Source organism: Epinephelus moara, chromosome 2 (assembly GCF_006386435.1).
Source record: "Epinephelus moara isolate mb chromosome 2, YSFRI_EMoa_1.0, whole genome shotgun sequence".
In the NCBI taxonomy this organism is placed as follows: domain Eukaryota; kingdom Metazoa; phylum Chordata; class Actinopteri; order Perciformes; family Serranidae; genus Epinephelus; species Epinephelus moara.
In genome coordinates, this window is record NC_065507.1 from 35,855,550 (window position 1) to 35,869,328 (window position 13,779).

At 39.2% G+C, this 13,779-nt stretch overlaps 1 protein-coding gene across 2 annotated transcripts in view; it reads right to left on the minus strand.

Annotated features, from left to right (window-relative positions):
* pak4 (p21 protein (Cdc42/Rac)-activated kinase 4) overlaps positions 1–10,891 on the minus strand; it is a 60,315-nt gene extending 49,424 nt beyond the window's left edge. The window contains exon 1 of one of the 2 annotated variants that reach the window (XM_050060991.1): positions 10,750–10,891. The gene's annotated coding sequence lies outside the window, so the exon portion shown is untranslated. The remainder of the gene's footprint in view (positions 1–10,749) is intronic. The other variant, XM_050061009.1, reaches the window with a different exon arrangement.
* Between the last annotated feature and the right edge of the window lie 2,888 nt (positions 10,892–13,779).

Genomic DNA, 13,779 nt, shown 5'->3' on the forward strand with positions numbered 1-13,779 from the left:
TATGTATATATGTATATATATATATATATATATATATATATATATACACATACATACATACATACATACATACATACATATATATATATATATATATATATATATATACATATATACATATATACATACATACATATTCCCGTCGGGAGTTATTTTCCCAGTATTCACTGGCTCATTATACATTATCCCTTACATAAAAACCACATAACATATTTATCAAAAAGATTTTTAAATGTTGCAACATGAACAAGATCTTTATTAACACTGCATAAGTTATTTGAACATGTACATCATTTTGTTTTTGGGATATGAGCAGAACGCAAATTTTTGAGAGATTCATCATTTTGTAGATTCATGAGAATCATCATTCTGGCGTTTTCATGTACCGTAGCCCAATGACATCATTATGAGCAGCATAAAACTTGATGACAGGAGAGACAAAAGCCTTAGCTTGCTGCTGCAAAAAGAATTTTGTAGTTACTACGTCTTTTTTTTAAGATTGATCCATACAGGATCATAAAAACAACAATCTCCCGCAAACAATGTGGGGAAATACCAGTATATTTACAACGAACGTTTGCACCCCACATAAGATAAACCAACATGAGGTCATAACATTATGACAGGGAAGGCAGAAGCCTTAGTTTTCTGCTGCAAAAAAATGAATACTCTTGCTATAATGGTTCTTAATTTAGATCGATTTAAATAGGATCACGCAGACAACAATCTCCATGTCATGTCCATTTTTAAAGGGTTAAAAGCAATGGGGAAAACTGCCAAAAACATACATATATTCACAAATTGGACTGGTCACTAATCAGTGGACTGAGGCTGCAGTTCCTGTGGCCTTTCATCTGCAGCAGTGGCATGAGCTTAGCAGCCGCAGAATTCCATGTAGCTCAAAGCAATGAGAGAGATGAGAAAACAGTGATGATGTCAATATTATTATCAGAATTAGCGGGTGACCCCTAGACTCATTTTAATGGTAGGGGATACACTGGTGTTAAACAGGTAAAGCAACGAGACAAGGAGCTGCAGGCATTTATTGGAATTTAGACAAAGCTCCAAGCTCCAAAAGAAAACATAAAGCTACACTGTGTTAAACTACACAAGCTATAGCTGCCCACTCCCCAAAGTACGTACTGCCTAGGCATCATGATGAGACAGGGAAAATCCTGAATGTTTCATATGTTGCACTTGTGACCTTTGAAGCCCAAACAGCCAGAAAATACAAATCATGACCAGCACATAGGCTGATTGGTAAAATCTGACACCAAAATCAGATTCCAGTTGACAGTCAGAGCACTAAAAACATATAACTCATTACATCATAACTTGCTGATGCTGTTGCACAATGTTACTCTCATGTTAAACATACTGTAAAACACATGGTTCAGTTGGAGCACCATCATTACATGGTGATGGCATGTTGTCAAAAACAGAGACAATGAGGTGATGTTGTAAAGAGGTCAAACATTACATCAATCTCCCCTGTCATTAGTGTGGCCAGTCATTGCTCCATCAGCTGGTCTGAGATTCACTGGCTACATGGCAGTTCTGCTAAATACATGAGATTAGAACTGTTGAAAACTACGATTATCTATAGAAAAATCTGATAATCTTAAAGATTGGTAAACAGTGTCTGAAGGGGTAACAGACAGTGGATTCAACATCAGGATACTGATAAAGTACATAGTTATTTACAAACAGAAAACTACAAACAGAATACTGCAACAACGTCATCCAGACTATTCCAGTGTTATGGGAGAGCAAAAAAAAGAAGTCAACAAAAGAAAGCAGCTCTTTCTCCTCCCATTATAACATACTGCCATTCACTAACATTGCAACACCAGTACAACTGAGGTGAAACGCAGCCACTATCCAGAACGCTCTGTGTATTGTGTGTGTGTGTGTGTGTGTGTGTTTGTGAAACCTTCATATCACAGGGAACATGCAGGCCCAAGCTTGATTTTTCAGCCGAGATTAAAACAACTTTACATGCAAACACAAGAACAAAACCTCACTCTGTTGCTGTGTGCGAGGAGAAAGACACACAGGGTGGAACAACACAGAGTTTGGCCTGAACAAACTATTACACAATTAAATCAATTACCTGCAGTGGAAGCAACTTAGGGCTGCAATGAAGAGTTAAGCCTGTGTAAAAATGTTCAAACCAGTTTTACATGAAGAGCCGGACTGGACTGAACCAGTTTACTGAATTTTACCACTAGGTGTTGCACTTGGCTCAGCAGCAGCTCCTGAGTAGAACATAATGAGGCCGTGTCCCAACAGCAAACAAGTGTCAGACTATAGCATTGCATAACATCAAAGCTCTCTGTCCACACTGAATACGTTAAATATGCCCTTCTGTTACATCATGTAAACAAATCATGTACCAATCAGCTGTGCGCTCAAGATCTGCCTGGAGACGTAACCACTTAAAGATGGGTAAGTAGCACACTTGCTATCTTCCTATGTTTGTACCTATTAAACAGAAAACACGTTTTACATTGTGATGCTTACTGCAAACGACATACAATATAGCCAACAGCAAGTAGGTTGTTATTGGCAATGGCCATTTACCAGAAACTTTCAGCTCCCTGGTGATCTCCCTCTGGCCAGCTGACACCTTATTTGTTTTTGATTTGTAGCAAAATAAGGAGACTTCGTAAAGAGGACTCCTTATTTGAACTTCATGGATCATCCATTTCTCATCCATCACTGCATTCTCAAAGCAAGAACAGGAATAAACAGAATCAGGTGTCCAATGAAAGTTCAGCTCAAAACAGTGCACTTGGTCACTCATGGCCAGTTAGCACACCTTTTGTCAGGTTTAAATCCAACATGTTGCCATACTGGTGCAGCTTTAGTTTTAGTGGGAGACTGACTCTCCCATGTCTGGTCTCGTCACCCCAAAAACCCCATGAACTTTCTAGTAAATAAACACAACGTGCACCCTCCTCCCACCTCTACTTAAATTTGATCTCCTTTATTATTCATACATATTATTCATACTCCTTCATACACCCTGAGGAAGGCACAAGCCAACACGAGTTGGTGTTTTTAATGACTCTTGCCCATTAAATAAAGGCTTTTTAATTTTTCCAAACCGACCTGAGTGCCTGGACTTTGATTTTTTATGCCTTCTGGATTTTTAACCCTTCCATGAGCACCGGTGGTTTGAGGGACACGAGCAGCGCTCTTGTTATCCTTTTCTTCTTGATCTCCTTTATGTTGACGGTCGACACCCAGCCTCAGCTTGGCAGTAGACAGCGCACAGTCCGTCAGACACTAGCATCTCCCTTAGTTTGTTTATAAACATAATATGGTGTTAATCATATTGTCATATGGTTTAATACTACTAATGCAATACAAGTTGGATTTAGCAACATGATGCCATCATCACAGGTTGCTGATGTAGGCTACCTTTACTGTGCTAGAACAAGTCACAATGGCAAACGCCAGTTCAGCTGGTTTGCATTAAATCCAACTGGTTTAGGCTTGTGTAGAACCAGCAAACCCTAAAATCGAGATGTAATGATTTTTTTCATGATTTTTCATTATTTTATGATTATTCTCTTGATTCATCAGTTAGGCTAATTGTTTGGTCTATAAAATGTCAGAAAATAGTGCCAGATGCCATCACAACTTCATAAATGGACGTCTTTATACTGCTTGTTTTGTGTGACCGATAGTCCATAACATGAAAATATTCAGTTACTTTACAGTAATATAAACAAGAGCACTGAAGCAGATCATCATCCTTAAAAAGCTGGAACCAGAGAATGTTACACATTTTTGCTTAAAAATATATTAATTACATATAAACATATACACATACAATACAGTATATTAATAAATAATATAAAATAAATAAATAAATATTAAAAGAAATAGTTACCATTGGGGTAGTTATTCATTTTCTGCTGATCAAATTAATTGTTTTAGCTCTAAAGCAATTATCGTATTTTAACACATTCAACTAGGCTCTAAAACAAATACAGGAAGCTTAACATTGGCATGTTGCTGTATAAAGGAAAGTCTTTACAGCAACTCTACCACTACTACTACTACTACTACTACTTTACAAATACAGCCTGATGAACTAAGATGACTAGCAAAGTATTTACATGCAAATAAATGAAGAAAAAAAAACAGGAGAGAAGAAGAGAGACTATATGTTTATTATGGAGCTTTGTGCATTTATTAAGCTGAATATTAACATCATTTGGTGAGATTTTGGTCAGAATTACAGTCTAATGACAGAAAGAACATCTTTTTAAGTTAAATGTTTGAGCAAAAAACGCAGAAAAAAACCTTTGGTCTTTTTTCTGTTTGGCCAATGTGTAGTATGCGTGTTTATCTCTCTGCACACTGTACATAACACTGGCCTGAAACCCAGGAAACAAAGTCTCAAAAATAGGCCTGTCACTGTTGTGATATTGAATATGTCTTTTATTCATACGGTGTTCTTGCCTCTGTTCCTGAGCACCTAGAGGGCTGTGTTGATGTTGGCTGCGGCAGTCATTCCTGAGAGGATTTTTTTTCCTCTAAGGCAATAAGCCTGGCCCTTTCTCCTTGTTACAGGGGAGAATCATAACGTTGGGTCTGATATGACCCTCCCAGGGCTTATTTTATCCATTACCAGTCAGTTTAATTTGATCCTCTGTCTTCAGATACTTAATATGCTTTTAAAGGGGTTGAAATACCTCAGTGTCATGGATCATTTAATAAGTAAACAAGCAACTAGGGCTGTTTTGATTGATTTCTTTTGATTCTGCAGACAAAAATATGATAATACATATGGTCTGATAAACTATCCTGTCAAAGAAATATAAAGCAGACATAGAAATCAAGGAATTAACCACACAATAACCAAAATCTATACACAGAAAAACTGAGAGAAATAAAGAATGGAAGTTCATTTGCACAAAAACATTTTTCTCCCCTGATACAAGGTGGAGTCTGTGTTTTTTGTTGTGTTTTCTCTGCAGATCTGGTTGTTTGGCTGTTAGCCTTTAACTGAATCTGGCCCAGTGTTGGCTCTGCACCTCGCCTCTCTTCTTCAAACTCCCTCCTTCTCTGGACTCTCCACAAACACCCAGCTCTACCTGCATGAAGAGAAAATGTATCCACTGCTCTCTGTCCAGCTTTTTCTTCACTTGCTCTCACATAACTAGACTACATTTTTCTCTCACCCTCCTTCTTTTTCAAGCAAATGCCTTCTTTTTTTTCTGTGAAACCCAATACCAGGAGAAAGATGAAACTTTTAATGTTTTCATGCTTGCTCATCCACTACTGCATTCACTCAACCAGCAAGGACACGAATAGGGCAAAACAATAGCAATACAGAAGATGAGGCTAACAATTTAATGTTTGATAAATAAATTGCCACACAGCACCTCAAATGGGCAGGACGATGTCACTTGCTTTCAGTATGATCATTCACAGCTTTAGCCTCTAGCTGCCAACTCACTGTTGATGTAAGAGCTTCAAAAAGTTCATGAAAGATGCCTAAACAGCAGCTGTGTTTGTCTCCCTCTCTCTGAGGAACCCTCAGGTCGACAAATGACAACATACCTCCTGCTATCAGCTCTGCCCCCTGCTGGACACGTCTGTCAACAGTCCTCATGTTCTTGATAGTCTCTGCTGTCATGACTCAACCCTACTGTGATCCACTATAAATACCCCTCCTCCAAATCTGGGCTGGCTATCAAAAACAAAACCCCCACAATCTGCTTCTTGGGCACAATCAATCTGAGTGGATTCCAGGTGTTGCTATTGTTCACTTCTATGTGCAACCTGAATCTAAACACAGTAAATGTAAAACCTGCAGGGAAATAGTGTGTTATATGGCAACTGATCAAATGCATTTTTAAAGGCTTCCTCTTTCCTTCTACATATCTGTGTGAGAAAAGGTCTCTAATACTGTTTTTCCACCAATATTAATATGTGTACGTGGGGGTTTTTTAAATATGGAAAAACACCACTAAAAATGGGTGACAGACTACTTTCCCATTGCCAGTAGCTCTGCAGTAGAAGAGTGTGCCTTTCTGTTTTTTTGTTTTGTTTCGTTTTTTGTTTTTCTGGTCTATCACATTTGACAGTCACAGACGCACCACAAAACAGGTTAGTAAACATCAGAAAGTAGCATGGAGGCCAATGAAATGTGACGGTTAATTCCTTTTTTAAATCTTTTACTTATTAAGTCTAGGTTTAAAACTCGGTGCAGACAGACCTCGTTGCAGTGCGTCATTGTATCATGCTGGAGAAGAGGCAAAATAGTGCATACACCTGGGCACTGAATTTCCATCACTGCTGACTGGAGCTTGAGGCGGTAAATACCTGTGACTACTGCAGTCATTCTACCTAGGAGGGATTGCCGATTGTAACCTTTCCCATTACATATAAAAGCCAGATGTTGCTGGTGTTAGTGGGTTTTTTGTACAGTGGGAAAGAGGCTTAAAGGTCCAATGCTGCAGGTTTAAGGGGAAATATTGGCAGCAATGGAATATAACATCAGAGTATGTTTTCTTTTGTGTAGATAAGGATTGTCTTGTTTTTGTTACCTTTAAATGAGCTGTTTATATCTATAAAGGGAGCAGGGCCTCATCTACGAAGTCGACCATGTTGCACCACCATGTTTTTACAGTAGCTCCGAACTAGGGATGGGCAAACGATCAAAATTCATTATTCGATCATCAAAAAAATAACGATCAATTATCGATTAATTGATAAGCGAGTATTTCAAAAGAGAGAAAACAAGAGTGCAGTGCAGACTGTCGCCGCAAGAGAGCGCAGCTGCCCCAGTTTTGAGCTTCAACCCCCCAGGCCAAAGAGGAAGAATGGCGTACATGCGCAGTTCACCCCTGGGTGTTTACAACCGTTGCCAGCCAGAGTTACAGGCTTCAGTTTTCAGCGAAACCTCCGTCTTTCAATGGCGTAGTGTTTTCAGAGGCCTCAAGGGAAGCCACGGAGGCTTTGGAGAGCGATGACAGCCTCCATCTGTTTATGATTTTTTGCCTGGCATAGGTCCAGGGGGTTCTCGTAGGCACGGCAGCTCGCCGGGCCTGTAGCATTGTAATTAGGGGAAACACTGCAACTATTAGGGATGGGCATCAATTTTCGATTATCGATGATTGATTGTTAAGGCTTTTGATCGATCACAAATAATTTTGATCGATAGTCGCAGTGTTTCCCCTACAATGCCTGGCATAGGTCCGGCGAGCCGCTGTGCCAACGAGACCCCCCACCCGGCGAGTCACCGTACCAACGAGACCCTTCCGCCCGGCGAGCACGGCGGCTCGACAGGCCTACAAGACCCCCGCTGGACCTATGCCAGGCAAAAAATCAGAAACAGACGGAGGCTGTCATCGCTCTCCAAAGCCTCGCCGGCTTCCCTTGAGGCCTCTGAAAACACTACGCCATTGAAAGTCGGAGGTTTTGCTGAAAACTGAAGCCTGTAACTCTGGCTGGCAACGGTTGTAAACACCCACGGGTGAACTGCGCATGCGCGCCATTCTTCCTCTTTGGCCTGGGGGGTTGAAGCTCAAAACTGGGGCAGCCGCGCTCTCTTGCGGCGACAGTCTGCACTGCACTCTTTTGTTTTCTCTCTTTTGAAATACTCTCTTATCAATTAATTGATGATTGATCGTTAATTTTTTTGATGATCAAATAATGAATTTTGATCGTTTGCCCATCCCTAGCAACTATCGAACAAAATTATTTGCGATTGATCAAAATCCTTAACAATTAATCATTGATAATCGAAAATTCATGCCCATCCCTACTCCGAACACATAAACCTCACACTAACTCTAGATAGGCACCACAGCCACCATAGTTAGCAGCCCCTCTGCGATGAGTAGCATTGGAAAAACACAGATTTTTAATGTTAGACTGCTTTAGTCAGTGTTTTCACTGGTTTAAATCACCTGGTCCATTTGTTTTGGTGAGCAAGAGACCTCTGCAGATAATTGGGCTCCAGGTAAAAACCTCCTGAACATCTGGATCTTAGGTTATCAAAGAAAAAAGGTGACCACGCATTAGCAGGTGCTGGGCTAACGGCCCATCTGCGACGAGCCAAATACTGATTTGTAAAGTGAAACTATTTTATTCTGTGTTTTCACTGGTTTTAAACAGACAATCTGAATGCTTTCACAACATCAATAATCTTACAGTAACAAGATGCTACTTATTTCACTAGTCTGATATTAGATTTAGAGATTCATATTTTTTTTAAGGATTTCCATCCCATAGTGGCATAGTTTCCTGAGGTCCAGTAGAAGCTGACATTTTTCCAGGAATCATGCATGCGAAGTAAAATGAATCATTTGTTAGGATAATATCATGATCACAATGCCAATTTCCGTAAATGGTAATTTCCGTTATGTGTGAGCATCAAGCTAATGGACTAAGTGCTAGTAATTTGTCACATTGTTGTAGCAGTTTGAATCAGAAATAAGGTTTATTAACATGTACCTGTAGGTTTTCACTTTCAAAGACTTTGCCTTGGTGTTTCTTGCATACAATAAACATACAATTAACATATTAAGTAAAGTTATAGGTAAAGTACTGTAATAGTAATGGACATAAATATAGAATAGAAAAATTACAATGAAAATATAAAAAAGATTCTATAGAAAATATAACAAATATGCACACTAACTGTTTCAGCTGTTATGTTAGAAGTTCTTTGAGCATTACACTATACTGTGTAGTTAATTAACATGCTTTGTTTTTATATAAAATATGCAGTTCTTATATGAATAAACATCATTTTCTCTATTATTTAAAAAGAAAACACAGAAATGGGATGGGACAGGAGTCATTCATCTGGGATTGGTATGAGACAGGAGTTTTTCGTGGGAGTAGGACAGGACTGGAGTGAAAATCCACTCCGCTGTCACCCTTTAAGATCCATCTCTCCTTAGTTACTAATTTGATGGTTGTGCCATTATACTCTATACTCTAATCTTCTGATACAAATAATATGCTGATCTACTAGTGCAACTTTTGTTATCTGACCCTTAGTTCCCTGTGATTTTTCAACCTGACACCCAGTCCTTCTTGACACAGTCATCTTTGCTGAATAACTCACAGAGCATGATGTAGAGATGGGGGGTGACTTTGATAAAAGTTCTCACTGCTGGGGTATAGTGTGTGGGTTATGTGAGAGAGAAGAGGGAACCTTCCATACAGCTTTGGCATCCCAGGAATGTGCAATGTGCCCAGCACTAATCGCACAACCTTGCTGACTAACTAACTGCACGCAAAATCTCTTTTCCACTCACTCACTCACTCACACACACACACTCACACACATGCAAATGCCTCAGGCGTAACACATACATACCTGACAGCTGAGAGAAAAAGGAAGAGGAGGGAACAATATTAAAGACAAGACGATAAGGATAAATGACTGGTGCAATATAAAGTGAGTTCCCGGAGGGGAGAAAGTAACTTAATATAATCCCAGACAGACAATATCCTCTTTCCTCCTTCAGCTTGGCCAGACAGGACTGAGACACACACCTGCTTCACAGGTGAAAATAAAGGTTTAACACAATCGTGGGCCGTGGCTAATAGGAACCAGTTAAATGCACCCGTATATGTGTGCTGTAATATTATCAGTCAGCGGTGGAAGAAGTACTCAGATCCTTACTTAGTACTTTAGTAAAAGTATGTGGTATTATCAGCAAAATATACTTCAAGTATGAAAAGTAAAAGTACTCATTGTGCAGTTAAATGTTCCCTGTCAGTGTTTTCCTATTCTGGCTGATACTGTTGGATTAATATTACTGCTGTAGATGCTTATGATTGTGCTCATGTTAACTCCTTTATATACTGTTGGATAGTTTAAGCTACAGCAATGCACCATATTCTATTAGACCATCATATGTCTGTAGCATCACTGTCCTATTAGAACCACGCATCTCTAAAGGTTTTCATGGTGTCAGAAAAACAGCCCTGTTTCAGCTTTGTGACGATGCATTTTCCAGCTGATCCAAGAGGGTTTCTGAAGAGTTTATTTAAATTAAGAATAAGAGAATTTTCGCAACACATAAAAGAACATTTCATCCTTCATTTTATGACAAACACGCAACATCAATAAATATGGAGATACGTGTTTTTTACTGAACAGGAAGGTAATGAAAAACTGTCATCTCAGAAAGTAACTACAGCTGTCAGACAAATGTAGTGCAGTGAAAGGTACTATATTAACCTCTGAGATGTAATGCTAGTGGAGTAAATCATCCCACCGCTAGCATTAATAGAGAAGTGAAGCAACGAGACAAGTTGGCCGCACTGTTTCATGGTAGAAGGCAGACAGATAAGAAAAGCCACAATTACCAGAACCAGCTTTTCTCCTGGATTTGCTATAAGCCTACCAGCGAGCTTAGAGGGTCTTAGCAAAGAAACACGGTGTTAACGTAAAATTAGCTTGGTTAGGTGCCCAGGGCTGCGGTTTTTAATTGCTTCACAACTTTCACAACTGACTCATCACCTTGTACCTTGGCCATAGCGTTAAAACTTCCAGCCTTACACCTTACAGCAAGGTGCTATTAACATTACACACACACACACACACACATACACACACAGAGACCATACCGGAGGTTACTGGGGTCTCCTCAAACCCAGACTTGAAAGCGGCTAATGTTAGCCGCTGTTAGCAACTAAACAGAGACGCGCCACAAGCTAGCGCACAACAAACTACAACTATCAAAAACAAATGTGCTTACTCACCCCGAAACTCACAGGAAAACTTTTTTCTGCTGCCACCGCGGTATGGATATAAACTTTACACTGTTTGTGTAGAGCAGACGCGGGCTAACTTTGGGCAAACTGTGTAACATTAGCCGAAGTCTCACTTTCCCGACGCCATGTTGAACAGGGGAAAATACTACATCCGGGAAACTGCAGCTAAGCACCATGGCAACCGAGTCAGCGACGGGTCGAGATACATTTATATATATAATATATATATATATATATATATATATATATATATATATATATATATATACACATATATATATAGTTATTGTTTTATCATTGTTGTATATATGTTATTAGTTTGCTATTTCCTTTATGTAGGCTAATCATATCATTTTCTTTCTTTAATTTTTGTGTTCTTATAACATTGTGAAATCTTACCTTTTATTAGGTGGAGGCTTAAAATAAGCCCCCTCAGTTTTCTACCTCTCCCTGCACTGTATACTGAGTGTTACTATTATATTTATTCTATACTCATTTTTTACATTTTGTGTGTTTTAAATCGTACAAAAAGAAAAACAATAACAAAACATAAACATATCTAAAGTAGGCCTATTTGAAATAAGCTTCACCTTTACCAGCAGTATGGAGAATGCATCGCTTATAATGATATAATAAACACGCTTTTTTAGTTTTTAAGTATGTTCTGATTCCATAACTTACCTACACAAGTAATGTCGGATGCAAGATAAGATAATATAAGACAAGATAAGATAAGATAAATATGTTTGAACTTTATCTATCCCAAGGGAAATTTCAGTGCAGCAGTTGCAATACAAAGTTAGAGTAGTGCAGATGCAAAGCATGCAATAAAAAAGACTAACAGAAAGTAGAAAGCAAAGGCACAGCAAATATAAAATTCTAAACTAAGGCCAATTTTTTTCCCGTTCTCTTTCTCGCCATGCCATGCTTTCCACATATTTTTCATATGAAAACTATATATATACATATCATCATATACATACATACATACATATATACGTTGAAAGCTGAAAGAAAATTAGTGTGTAATTTGTATGAAAATGTGTGTATGTGCATGTGAGTTACAAAACAGCAGTCAAATGTTCTTTTAAGCATATTTAATATGTTTATTATAGGGGACAACTTTTATGCCAGATGGGAAAAGCCATTCCATAATCAGGCAATCGAAAATTGACCTGCTCAAGTGAGAAATTTGGGCAGATGAAGATCTGGAGATTCATGACTTGGGTAAGAATGAACCTTCTATTGGCGTTAAAGTATGTCTTGAAATGCTTGGGAATTGTACCCTCACGTGAATGTATCTTATGAATAAAAACACAAATTTGAGAAATATTGATCTCATAAATACTAAAGATCTGACGTTTTTAGAGCAGAGGAACAGATGAGATGTAAGGCTCTGATCGGTGAGGTTAAAAAGTGCCTCTAAATTACAGTGGAGTAAAAGTTTTAAGTAGCATAAAATGGAAATACTCAAGTAAAGTAGAAGTAAGGAGAAAATGTAATGAAGTATAATACTACAGTAAATGTACTTAGGTCCATTCCATCACAACTGTCCTCTCACCTTTCAGCCAATCACATACCGCCTGCAGCAAGCTCAGCAACTTCATGAAAAGTTGTTGAGAGTCCTATAAAATGCTATTACAAAAATAAGAAGAATGAACATCTTATAATAGTATAAAAAAACAAAAAGTTATTTCACAAATATGCGATTAAATTCTATACATTTACTACAGTTTATTGTGATTATTTACTCTCAAAATATTGATTTATTTATCAAATACTGAACACAGCAACCAAGTTCACTTCCCCATGTTGCACAGCTCCATATTACATCTTGTCACAATGATTGTGGCAAAAATAACTGTGCAAGACACGCAGCAAAAAGTGTTTTTACAGGTAAGAGCAAGTTTTTAATCTTCTCACTTCACATTGCATCCTGTCATGAAAAAGTCCATTTACACTGCACTCAAAAAATCAAACTCACAACAAACGTACAACACAAAAATACAAACTCATAACATGGCTCAACATGGCTCAGTATTTTTCTGAGTCAGTATGGAGGGTAATAAGGTGGTTAAAGGGGATCAGAGGTCGGTGTACGCCTGGGGATCTTTTCCATCAAATCAATTTGTTATTAGGTCCCATTATTGATTGACCCTGCACCTCACCCACATACACTCACAGGACTAATCTGCAGTGCAGTGCAAGCAAACTGAAACATTTTAAACTACTGTGTGCCGTCTGCATTTCTGTTATGCACAACACAAAATCAAAATAGAGAGTGGTAGAGAATCACGAGCTGTTGCCATCCAGCTTACTGACACTAAACAAGACGGGGCACCGGGTGACAGAAGGATGGAAGAAGTAGAGAGACACAGAAAAGTTTTCCATAAGTGCATGAGTTACTCCAGTCTGTGACGGTAGGAAAAGTTCCAATGGTTTTATTCTACTTTCACCAAGTCAAACTGTGATAAACTGCACTGTCACAGCTGAAGAAATGACAGGACTGGTTATTGATTCACTGGGAGAGAGAAGCAGAGAGACAGATGCTCCTGATGTCTCTTAGTTCACCCTTTGCGCACATTTCAGGAGGTAGACGCACTGTCCTCGTGCATGGAGCAGATGCGGATCATCATGGCTTGGTGACAACACAGCGTTGTGGGGCGGTCCTCCTGCAGGAGCTGAGAACGAGCAGATAGGAGGTGGGAGGAGCAGATGTGGCTGCCCAGTGAGGATGAGGAGGAGCAGTGACTTCACAGTCAACAATCACACAGAGATAGAGCCACGAGAGCTGGAGCTGGGAAATGAGAGAGGAACGGCTCAGGGTCCGTCTCTCACTAAATCAGGTCACTCGGGCTGCTTCCTGTGTGAGAAAGTGTGTGACTTGCTTTGGGCCGAGCATGTGATCTGCAACCCTAACACCCCTCAAACTGAAGGAAAAGCTGGCTGGGGAGAGGGAGAGTGGCAAAGTGGGCGTAAGGAGAGCTGGAGGAATCATACCACCTCTCCTCCAGCTGT